Source organism: Microcebus murinus, chromosome 11, assembly GCF_040939455.1.
Source record: "Microcebus murinus isolate Inina chromosome 11, M.murinus_Inina_mat1.0, whole genome shotgun sequence".
NCBI classification, from domain to species: domain Eukaryota; kingdom Metazoa; phylum Chordata; class Mammalia; order Primates; family Cheirogaleidae; genus Microcebus; species Microcebus murinus.
In genome coordinates, this window is record NC_134114.1 from 16411767 (window position 1) to 16424588 (window position 12822).

General features: G+C 37.3%; 1 pseudogene; it reads left to right on the forward strand.

Moving 5' to 3' along the window:
- Positions 1-2184: 2184 nt before the first annotated feature.
- Positions 2185-2968, forward strand: LOC105856625 (transcription initiation factor TFIID subunit 8-like; annotated as a pseudogene).
- The last annotated feature ends 9854 nt before the right edge of the window (positions 2969-12822 follow it).

Here is a 12822-nt window from a genome sequence, read left to right on the forward strand (position 1 = left end):
AGTGTTTTCTATAGTTCTGGGCTATTGGGAAAGAGAGAACTAACCATTATTTCATTGAATGCCCTGGTTTCCAGAAATAGCTTTCCTTGTCCCCATTTTTCAATAGCAACTTAATTTCCTCAAATATTCAGAATCAATTACCCTTTTCCTATTCCCCTAAGACTCCATGTTAGCAATTAAATAATTTTATTCTTTCCAAGCCCTGTTCAGCCACTATGTCATCAATCACTGTCTACATGTCAAGACCCAAACCTCAGACAACATCCCCTTCCATGCACTGTGGATAACCTAATATACTGTCCAAAAGACAGTTCTGCCCTTTGGAAGAATTTCACTTCACCCATGCCTTTAGAGTCAACTCTGTCAGGCTGTGAGAAAGGTGTAGGATGCTAGACAACCCCATCCATAATCCAGGCCTATCCTTTTTCTCCTTTATTAGCTGATCATAGGACATCATTATGAAACTTCAGGTGGAGGTTGATGGAGATAAATGGAATCGGTCTCTCATATTTCATTTCTATTTTACAATGGACTCTTACTGCACATGTCCCACCTTATGTGGTAGATGCTATATTCACAAGTTCATAATGAGCAGTTAAAGTTACAAAGTCACTCGGGGTTGAGGAATTGGCCATTAGTTCCTATAAAGGCTTAGTATCAACCTAAGAACTACTTTCAAAATAGATTGATGTAACGTAGCCCAATATGGTAAATGTTGTCTCTAAAATCCAAAGATGCTTGCTAAGGGTTGTGCCATCTCACTTTGTGATAGGCAGTGCAAGCAACAGCAACTCATCTCTCAATTTGGAGGAAAATTTCAATATGCTTGTTCCAGTAATTTACTATTGAAGTAAAAGATACCCCAAAACTTAATGACAAAATATCAAAAATAATTTACTCTTCTCATGAGTATGCAATCTAGATAAATTTCAGGGGGTGGATGAAATGGCTTATCTCTGACCCATATGGTGTACGATAGACGGAAAAGCTGGCAGAAGGACCCCTCTTTAAGATGTCTAACTCATATAACTGACAAGTTGCTGGCTCTGACTAGAAACTCAGTGATAGACAGTCATGGGGCTGTTTGGACTGCTTCAAAGAATGGGGGTTCCCACCAGATCTAAAATTTCTCTATCATCTTAGTAAATGACTCATGTTTCATTACTTATTACCCAGTGATTAGGTAGAGATCGCCACAAGACTTTGCATGATAAAATGCTCTTTTGACTGATCTGTTTCTGTGGCTTCTTGTGATAATCACAGCTGGATAATTTTTGGATATTTGATTGCCACCCCTTGGCCTCTACACCTTTTGAATCCCATTATTTCCTTTGAAATGAGAGAAAACAATGTGATTGCAGCATCCATTACCATGAACTGCAGACTACAAGTATCAAAAAGTTTTGAAGAATACTAGTTTCCTCTTAAGAATCCACTTTTAATGTCTTACTTAAGGAATAAACTCCAGGTCTTTCAGGGTGGTATTGATAAGAAGTGGCTGAACAAATTTACAAAATATTTAATAGATCCATTGCTATGTGGATCTAATAAATATATCTAATATTTAATAGATCCATTGCTATTGCTATCATTCTCAGAGACTAGAAATACCACAGTTTGCCAAGAGTTCTGGCATTTCAATTTCATTCATAAAAAATCATGTTTAGGTCCAGAGTTTGAGTAGCCGACCCAGCAGACTATAAACACTTCCATTGTTTTGGGACATCACATAGTAACCCAAATCCAGAGTGAGGGTGACTATGATAGTATTTGACCCAAACAAGCATTGTATTTCATCCTCCTTGATCTAATTGCCCTCAAAATCCTTTCTCATACATTCTCCTCAGACTTCAACCAATAAAAATTAAGGAGAACCTAAAACACTTTCAGAGTGTAAACTCTATGCTTACATGAAAACACTTATACTTCTCTATCAGAGCTTTCTTTGTATGTCTAGTTCTTATTATACATCCAGACAAAGAGGGGCCACGAAGATTTGTACTGAGAAATTATAAGATGGCCCAAGCTCAGTAAGTAAAAGTGGGGCGAGATTGTTATCGGTTCCCTCCCTCTTTCCTTTGTTCCCTCTCTCCCTCTGTCTTCTCCATGTAAAGTCTGATTCCCTTGAAAAGGAAATCATTGTGTTGTCCCTAAAACAAGAGAATTTGGGCCAGCCAGAGCAAGATGGCCGACGCGGCGGCCCGGGCTGGCGGCTCCCGAACGAGATCAGGAAGTAAACAGTCTACTAACCCTGCTGATAACTACCATCTGGCCCGGAGGAGAACACTGCAAGTGGCTGTGGGCTCCTTGCTCACAGAGGCAGGGTTTGAGAGCGCCGAAAAAGCATCCGTGGAAACACTGACAGATGCTGCAGAGCTACATTTCAGAAATTGGGAGGAGTGCCGAGTCTTACTGTGAGCACACAGCCAGGACTCGGCCCACACTGTCGGATATCGTGGTCACACTTGTTGAGATGGGTTTCAATGTGGACACTCTCCCAGCTTATGCAAAACGGTCTCAGAGGATGGTCATCACTGCTCACTTACCTTGAGCCTGTGTCGGACTCCCAGGTCCTGCGGGAGAAGGCTGCACCCCAGAGGCGCGATGTGGAGCGGGCACTCACCCGTTTCATGGCCAAGACAGGAGAGACCCAGAGTCTTTTCAAAGATGATTGATTGCTGCCAGACCTTTCAGCATCCCCTACCTGACAGCTCTTCTTCCGTCTGAGCTGGAGATGCAATAAATGGAAGAGACGGATTCCTCAGAGCAGGATGAGCAGACAGACACAGAGAACCTCACTCTTCATATCAGCACGGACGATTCTGGAGCCGAGAAGGAGAACACTTCTGTCCTGCAGCAGAACCCCGCCTTGTCGGGAAGCCGCAACGGGGAGGAGAGCCTCATTGATAACCCCTATCTTCGACCCATGAAGAAACCCAAGATCCGCAGGAAGAAGTCCCTCTCATGAGCTGAGAAGGAAGCCTGGCTTGTCCACGGGCCCGGACGCCACCCCCCTGGGGAGTTAAAGCCACTGCAGGGCAGAAGAGAGAGTGACCTCTTTGTGGCTGAGCCAAGGCTGCGGATGTGATTGGACATGATTTTAATAGCAAACCTTATATTAAGATGACCCGTTTTCACTGGATGTTTGGGTTGAGGAAGAGATGATGGTAATTAATGAGGCTTCTTACTCAGCGAGCATGTACCGTGGGCGTAGCAGCAGCCAGGGACTTCATTTATTATCATAGGACTTGATTGCTTTGAAACCCAGAAGACCAGGGAACGTGGCAGGAAAGAAGGGTTCTTTGCCGCCGTGCTTGCTGTAATATCAAGAACACCGCCTGCCTGCCCGGGGTGTGTTTCAGGATGTCGGGATCCCTTTTGTTGACTCACAATTTGTGGCACTAATTTATCATGTCAGGACCTCATTCTTACTTCTCTCCTCGCTTGGGCACCAAGTGCCCTGCTGAGCTGATGGAAGTGACTCTGCGCCCCCTCAACACGCTGGCAACAGGAGGCCACACGTCACAGCTTTGACCCAGGGCTGGCAGGAGTTGCGAGCTCATCACATTCTCATCAATGTGGAGGACAGTGACATGCCAGAGTGGCGCTGATCCTCTGGTTGGCGTTTGATGTGGGGCAGTGCTCTCTGTCCCCTCTGTGGTCAGTCAGTTGTCGTCCCTCTGTGGAGCCTGTGCTTTGGGAACTTCCAAGTCCTGCCCCTCCCGGAAAAAGAGGTTCTCTCTGACAAGAGCCTGGGCGTTGGCTGTGTTATGCTGTGACTGATAAAGGAGACATAGATTTTTAAGCTGTAGGAAAAGGATTTGGTGGGCTGGGATTCTGAGGGCTGGGTTTGGCCTTGTCTTCTGAAAGCTGAAAAGGTTTGCTGGTTTGCCCCAAGGCCGGTGTGGACGGAAGGTACCATTCCCACCTTGCGGTGGGAGTGGGCTGAGAGAAGCCCACAGTCTAAGCTGAGGTGTTCTCCAGGAAGCAGATCTGAATCTGCTCAACCTCTTTGCATCCTGGAGAAAGATGGCTTCATAATGGATGTACTCAACAAACCAGAAAAGAAGTTTTTAAGGAAGATGCTGGGCAGGCTGATATCCTTTGATCTCGGAAGGAAGAAAGATGCCTGTAAACACCTGGAAGTTATCACTGGATAAACATTCTGTTCCCTGAGTTAGAACCCTAAGGTCCATATTTAATTATAGTCATCTCATAATTGTCCATTCTCTTGGTGAATTTGAAAACTCGAGAAACTTGGGCACTTGCCAGCAGGCTCTGTGTCCCCCTAGCATCACTGTTCTCTGGGACACTCTGTCCCTTTGCCCCGGAACTAAAGAGGAGACAATAATGAGAAAACTGGATTTCCCAGATTAGACTGAATCTGTGCCAACACTTCAGAGTTTGTGATTCAGCCCTTGGCAGTTCTTGGCCTGGCGAGTTTAAATACAGTCTCAGGTTCAAGCCATGGCTGAACCCAGCCTGCCGTTCTCATTGCTTCTGGGAGCGGTCATCCCAGTCAGTGTTTCTGCAGGTCCTCACTCCTCGTCATTACCCCACACCAGCACCTGCTGCAGGCCCTAGTGCCGCGGGATTTGGAAAAGGGTTGCCTTTTCTGCTGCTGAACTTTCAGAGGTTGTACTCCTGCCAGTTCTGGATGGGAGCCACTGGGAAAGAGTTAGACAACTTGAAACATTGACCTGCCCATTGTTGTGTAAAAACTGCATAATTCTCAATGTATATTTATAAATTTCTATTTTTTATAGCTTTGGGGGAATTCTTGGAGGGAAAAAGTAGTAGAGGCGGATTAAAAATGTGACTTTTGAAAAGCTCATAATAAAAGCTCATAATAAAATCTTTGCAAATAAAAAAAATTTGATTGTTTAAATTTCTCAACCTTTTCTGTATATGTCTACATATCTCAATTCTATATCAGGGTTTCACTCTTTCCCTTTTAGTACACTTTCCATAGCCTAACAAACCTGTTAGTATTAAATATTAATGAGGCTTCAACTCTTTATAACCACAGAATTAGGCTCTGGGTTTGATTATTGGTCAAGTCTACCCAGTGGGAAATCCAAATTGTTCAGGTTGAAATACTAAAACCTGAGAAAAATAACTACATTTTTCCCTGAATCTCTCAAATTCATTTTAGGTATCTTGAGAAAGAGGATTCTGTCCAAACTATATCAATGATTTATGTATAAAAGGTATAAAACAAATCTGTACCTCATAATGAATTTCTTATAATCAACCTAATTGATAACTACTTTGAATATATTACATGTTAAAATTTAAGAAGCTATTTTGTAAAATGCAGAATTATAAGACTTTGATTGCTTGTTGGCTATCTGTATAAACAACGGTAGTTCAATTTATTTGGAAAACTTTTGCTATTCCTGAAGAATGAATGCCTGCTCAAATGAACACTTTAATTAGGCTTCATTTTTTTAAGGAAAGGGCAACTTTATTAAAATATCATTAAGGTACAACAAACTGTGCTCACTTAAAGTGTACAACTTAATGAATTTTAAAATCAGTGGACATCCATGATATCATCACCACAACCAAGATGTAGAACATTTATATACCTGAAAATTTGTTTTATGTTCCTTTGCAGTCCATCCCACCCAGTACTCCTGCCCCAGGCAAACCTGAATCTTTTTTACTCGCTATGAATGTGTTTTCATTTTCTAGTATTTTATGAGAGATCACACATTTTGTACTCCTGAGTTCTTTGACTCAGCAAAATTATTTTGAGATGCATTCTGTTGTTGCAAAGATGAAGTAGTTCATTCTTTTTATTACTGAGTAGCATTTCAATGTATGTTTATATAACCTTGTGTTTCTCCATTTATCTGATGGTAGACATTTGTCTTCTTTCCAGTTTGAGGCTATTATGAATGAAGGTGCTCTAAACATTCATGTGTGAACTTCTGTGTGCACATAATAGTAAAATGGCTGGTAATACAATGTGCATATGTGAATTTATGGAAAAAACTTGCCGTTTTCACAGTGGGTGTATCACATTACAGTCCCACTGTAATGGGACTCATTAGCTGCAATTAATGAGTTTTGTGGTTTTCCACATCCTTGACAACACTATCACTTTTTAATTTTAGACATTCTGATGGGTGTGTAGTAAATCACACTGTGGTATTGATTTAAATATTTTTATTACAAAAGATGCTTAGCATTTTTATACATGCTAATTAACGATTCATATCTAGTTTCATGTTAAAATTTAACCAAATTTGGTTAAAATTTGTGTGTAATTTTTAATTTTTGGCTCTTATTGAGATGTAAGCATATTTACATATTTGAGTAGAAATCAGTTGCCAATTATATTAATTGAGGATATTTTCTCCTATTTCTGGCTTGTCTTTTTGTTTTAAAAGATGGTATCAAAGGGTAGATGTTTTTAACTTTTAAAATATCAGCTTCAGTTTTTCAATTTTGTGGTTTTTGCATCCTAAAAAATTTTTATCACTCCAAGGGCACACAGATTTTCTCCTATGTATTCCCCTCACCATAAATTTTATAGGTTAAAACCTTAATTTAGATCTACAATGCATGTCAATAAATGTTTGTATATGTTATAAGACAATGGTTAATATTCACTTTTCCTCCAAATGACTAGCATGTTTTCCCAAAACTACTAAAAGACTATCTTTATTTTGGTAAATGCTTAAAAATTAATTTATCTTTGGGTCTTCTTGTGAATTATCTTCTGTTCCATTGATCTATATGTATATCTCTATGGCAATACGATGCTGTCTCATTTTAAAGTAGCTTTAATAGTATACCTTGAAAGCAAGTAGTGTAAGTCCCCTCACTATGTTCTTTTACAAAACTGTTTTTTTTTTTTTTAGGTCATTTGCATTTTCATAAAATTTTAGAATCAGTTCCTATAGATGTCGTGATAAAATTTTGCAAAATTTGGGAGTCATGTTAGCTTTCTAGTAGTACTGTAATAGCCACAAGTTTGGTGGCCTAAAAGAAATGAAATTTATTCTTTCACAGTTGTGGAGGTTATAAGTGCAAAATCAAGGTATCAGCAGGGACACACTCTTTCTGAAGGTCCTAGGAAGTATCCTTCCTTTGTTTGTCCTAATTTCTTGTGGTCACTGGCAATCTTTGGAGTTCCTTGACTTGTAAATGCATCACATCAATCTTGGCCTCCATTTTTACATGGCATGATCCTTGTGTGTTTGTGTCTTTGTGTAAAAACGTTCCTCCTCTTATATGGCTGTCAGTGGCATTGGATTTAGGCCCCACTGTAATCCAATATAATCTCATTTTAATTGGATAATATTTCCAAAGACCATATTCACTGGTTCTAGGTGGACATGGATTTTTAAGGGACACTCTTCAACCTGGTTCAGTCACCAAGAACACCCTTCTAATCCAACTTCTAGGGTCACCGAGACTACTCTCAGAATCAACTCATGATTATGGTTTATTATACCAAAAAGATACAGATTATAATCAGAAAAAGAAAGGCACATGGAGCTAGGTCCAGGAGATACTGAGGTACAAAAATTCTGCTTTTGCTCTCCCAGTGGAGTCTTGTGTAGAGAACCTATTTCTTCCAGCAATAATGTACGGCAATATGCATGGACTATACCAACAAGAAAGCTCACCTGAGCCTTGAAGTCTGGAGTTTTATCAGTGTTTAATCACATACAAATGGTTGCTCACCCATGTTGCTGACCTTAGTCTATGATAACAATGTGATTTATAGTGGATGACCTTGAATCATGTGTTACCAGTTGGATATCTGGAGGAGTTGGGAACTATGTGGTGTGGCCATATGCATCAAGCTAAACAAAGATACTTTTGAGGCAGGAAATTCCAAAGGTTCAGAAGTTACTTCCCAGGATACAGGGGAAAGATCACATCTCTCTCTGGGCAAGGATGATCTTTTACTAGATAAATTTTTATTAATATCGGTTGATCTTTTGATCAATTTTGGAAGTATTGATATTTAAAATATATACTTGAAAATTACTAAGAGGGTATATCTTGAGCATTCTTGTTACAAAAAAAAGGAAAAAGAAAAATGTAACTGTGAGGTGAAGAATATGTTAATAAGATTATAGTGATCATTTCACAAAGTGTTAGGTATATCAAAACATCAATTCATCAGCTGCAATATTGTGAAATATATATTTGGTCTTCATCCTCTTTCTTAATCTGACTACTAAAATTCTTGAAATGTTAAAAGTGATTAGGGTGTCTTTTATATGCTAATAAAATGACCGGTAGCTGGAGTTTTTAACTTTAGGATGGGGCTGGTCACTGGAAAGACCAAGACATGATTAGAACATTTAGACTTCCAGCCCCACACCTCCCAACCTCCGAGAATGAGACAGGGGCTGAAGGTTGAGTGGATCACCAATGGCCAGTGATTTAGTCAACCATGATTATGTAATAAAGCCTCCATAGAACCCCATAAAGACATAATTTGAGGTGCTTCTGGAGAGCTGAAAACATGGAAGTTTCTGGAGGGTGGCACTGGAATGGATGTAGAAGCTTCACCCTTCTTCCCACGTACCTCACACGATGAATCTCTTCCATCTGGCTGCACATCTGTATCTTTGTAATATCCTTTATAATGGATAAACGTAAGTGAAGTGTCTTCCCGAGTTCTATGAACTATTGTGGCAAACCAATCAAATCCAAGAAGGTATGGGAAACCTGATTTATAGCTGATTGCTCAGAAGCACAGGTATCAACATATATTTGCAACTGGCATTTGAAATAGGGGACAGTCTTGTGGCGTTGAGCCCTCAATGTGAAGTATCTGAATATCCAGGTAAATAGCATCAGATTTAAATGGAATTAGAGGACACACAGTTGGTGTCCTCTGGAGAATCTTAGAGAATTGATTCATGGGTAAAAAAATCCTCACACATCTAAGGGTCACAGAAGTATTGCATGTATGAGTGGTTAGAGTAGGGAAAACACACCCTTGGTTTTTCCTATCAGAGCACCTTAAATATATACAACGTTTGCCAATTATACATCAAATAAATTGAAAATAAAAAGTATCAATTCTTACAATCCATGGTCATGGTATATGTCTCCCTTTATTTAGAACTTCAGTTTATGTTAGCCATAGCCATGTATATAAATTTTAAACACATTTTGTTAAATGTATCTATTAATATTTCATGTTTTTGTTAGAATACAATTATAAATGTAATTAGTCATGTGCCATATAACAATGTTTCAGTCAACAATGAACCTCTTATACAAAGGTGGTCCAATAAGAACATTACAGAGCTAAAAAATTCCTATTGCCTAGTGACATCCTTGCTGTCCTAATGTCATGGAGCAATTATTAATATGTTACTTATGAGTTTGTCATGATGCTGGTGACAGAAAACCTGCTCTGCCAGTTATGTAAACATAGTTACACAATTATGTATAGTGCATAATACTTGAAAATAAATGACTGTTACTGGTTTATGTATATGCTATACTATGCTTTTTTTTTAATACTATGCTTTTTATCTTAATTTACAGTGTACTTCTACTTATATATAAAACAAGTTAACCTTAAAACAGTCTCAGGCAGGTCCTGCAGGAAGCATCCAGGAGAAGGCATTGTTATCATAGGAGATAAGTTTCATGTGTGTTATTACCCCTGAAAACCTTCCAGTGGGACAAGATATGTAGGTAGAAGACAGATATTGATGATCCTGACCGTGTGATTGTCCTAGTCTTATACGTATCTGTGCATATTAGTTTTAACTAAAGTGTTCACAAAACACTAAAAAATTAAATCGAGGCTTATAGAATCAGAATATTAAAAAAATTTTTTACTGCTGCTGTGTAATGTGTTTATGCTAAGTCTTATTACAAAAGAGTCAAAGTTAAAGTTCATAAAGTAAAATAGTTACAGTAAACTAAGGTTAATTTACTATTGAAAGAAACATTTTTTCATAAATTTATTGTAGCCTAAATATACAGTGTTCATAAAGTCCACAGTAGGGTACCGTCATGTACACTAGGCTTTCACATTTACTCATTACTCACTGATTCACCAAGAGCAACTTCCAGCCCTGCAAACTACATTTATGGTAAGTGCCCTATACAAGTGTACCATTTTTTACCTTTTATACTATATTTTACTACACTTTTTATATGCTTATATATGTTTAGATGCACAAATATTTATCATTGTATTATAATTACGTATAGTATTCAGTACAGTGACATGCTGTCCAGGTTTGTAGCTAAGGAGCAAAAGGCTATCCCACATAACCTACGTGTATGGTAGGCCATACCATCTAGGTTTGTATAGGTCCACTCAGTGATGTTCACACAACCACAAAATTGCCTAAGGATGCATTTCTCAGAATGTATCTACTTCGTTAAGCCACATCTTATTCAGTCATGTAGACCTCATAGAATGTATTGACACAGAACTAGATTACCTCAAGTCCAAACTTGAGAATATAATCTCAAACTCCTTGCTATTCGTATTTTAATAATTCTCAGGATAACTAACATTCATAAAATATTTTCTTAAAGATATACAAACTATTTTTTAAAACTCCAGTGTTTCTCAATGTATTGCCCCAGGTCATAAGCATCAAATTCATCATTTTAGTTATTAAACAGCCATATTTATGGATTACACATCAAACCTAAGCAGAACTATGGTTGGAGGTTATAGGAAAATAATCCATACAGATGAAATGTCTGGGGGGAAAAAAGGAAAATAATCCGCACTTTAAAACTGTCAAAGTGAATCTAACTCACACTAAAACTTTAGAACTATTAGTAAAGATATTCTAAATCTTATTAAATCATGCTGACAACACGGCAACAGAAATAGCTTCTTTCTCCATAGAACTGCTTTCTAGAAATACATTTTGTAGTTGCACAATTGAACTACTTGAATATGATAAATTGTATATAGAAAACTTTATTGTGTGTATTATAAGAATGTTGTTGACTGTCATATAAAATCACTAAGGGTTTCCTTATTAGGGAAGAATTCCTGATTTTCTTTCAAGACAATAAAATATAAAATTTTTACTTTTTTGAAAAGTATTAAGAAAAGAACTGAGACATTTAATTGAGTTAAATGTACAAGAAAAATCAGTTATATATAAGAGAAATTAATCCCACATAGACTGTCATCAAACAAAGGGAAAGGAAGATTTATAAACGAAAACAAAATGAGTCAATAGAAGAGTAAAACGTGTAAAAATTTGTTTTGTTTTATTTTCCTCTTCCTTGGCAAACTGATTTGCTGAAAACTATCAAGAAGAGCAGTTTGCCCTGCAGCAAACCGACTCAGTTATAAGGAAAAGTAATTTCAGTTATTTATGGGCTTCTAGAGAAACCTTGTGAATTCAATACTGTCTTGTTTATCTTTGGGCAATAGTGTTGTTTTTCCTTCTGCTGGCATCTCCACCTTACTTAAGCCAGAATTGCACCATTTCCCTCTTTATGGTTCCTCAGTGTATTGGTATATTAATTTTTTGAACGAGTTATGAATTTTGAAAAGTTCATAAAACTAACATACCAGTTATCAATTTTGAAAGTTGTAACTGAGCATAATTGTCTTTGTGCTTTGGCTGCCAGAAAACTACAAGCTGATATTGCCATCCAAATTTAAAAAGTGTACTGAATTTCACAGTAGACGTTTCTCTGTTCAGGCTCTAACTGGTTTAATAGTATTCTGTTGTTTCTATCTTGATTCCTATGTTCCTATGATATATGTATTTCTCTAATTTACCACAAAGACTTTTGGAAATATGGAAAATATTTGGTTCGATAATTCAAAAATGATCATTTTATTATTTCCCCTCTCATGCTTTTCCTTAACTATGGCCAGTATCTCTTGGCCTTATTTGTTTGGAATTCTGAGCACCTAATTAAACTATAGATAAATATTTCCATAAAATCTTCTCTCCTTTTAAATATTAAACTAATAAAAATATCACTGAAATAGAGAAGTACAGGAACTATTAAAATGTCATTCTCATAGAGCAAATGTTTTGAAATTAAACAGAAAATAATATACTCATATAATAACAACTTTGAAACTTGCATAATTTTTTTACTGCTATCCATTTAGTCCAATCCCAATCTCAAGCAAAAGCTTTGATTAAAATTTCTCTAACTTACTTTGAAATCCAATATGTAATCAAAATTCATCCCTGAGGCTCACAATTTGCTTTGGAGACTTTAGAAGAGTGTGCCAAAACATTTACATAACTCTTCTCATGCACTAGTTATGGATACTTCAATTCAAGGAATAGCACTCTATTCTTTCAGAATTTGGTACTGAAACATTTCCCTACATGTTTCAGCAATGATTTTGTTTGCTTTTCTTTCACAGTACACAAAGCAGAAAAAGTACATAGAAAGCATCATTTTGCTGATAGAACAAGATCATTTGTGATTTAGATTTTTCTAGTCAAAAGATATGATTGTGTATTATAGTAGGGAAAAAAAATCATAGGAGTTAGTAGACTTCATTTTAAGGCACACTTGGTTTTCTCCTTAACAGAAGAAAAGTAGGCAAGTGCTGTAAGCATTGTTTTCCTCAGTCCCATACTGATGAAATTAACAATACCCCCTTTCAGTTTCCACATCTGCAAAATTTAATACCCACTTATGGGTCAATCTCCATCTTAAAACTCTGTTCTAATATATATACTTAAAGATATAATAAAATGTATATTAATGTATTCAATATAAGATATATTTCTTATCCCATTATTTTCACCTTTCTTGATCTTTACAATTTTTTATTGATTTAAGCCATACAATAAGGTTTTGTAAGAAAAGATTTTT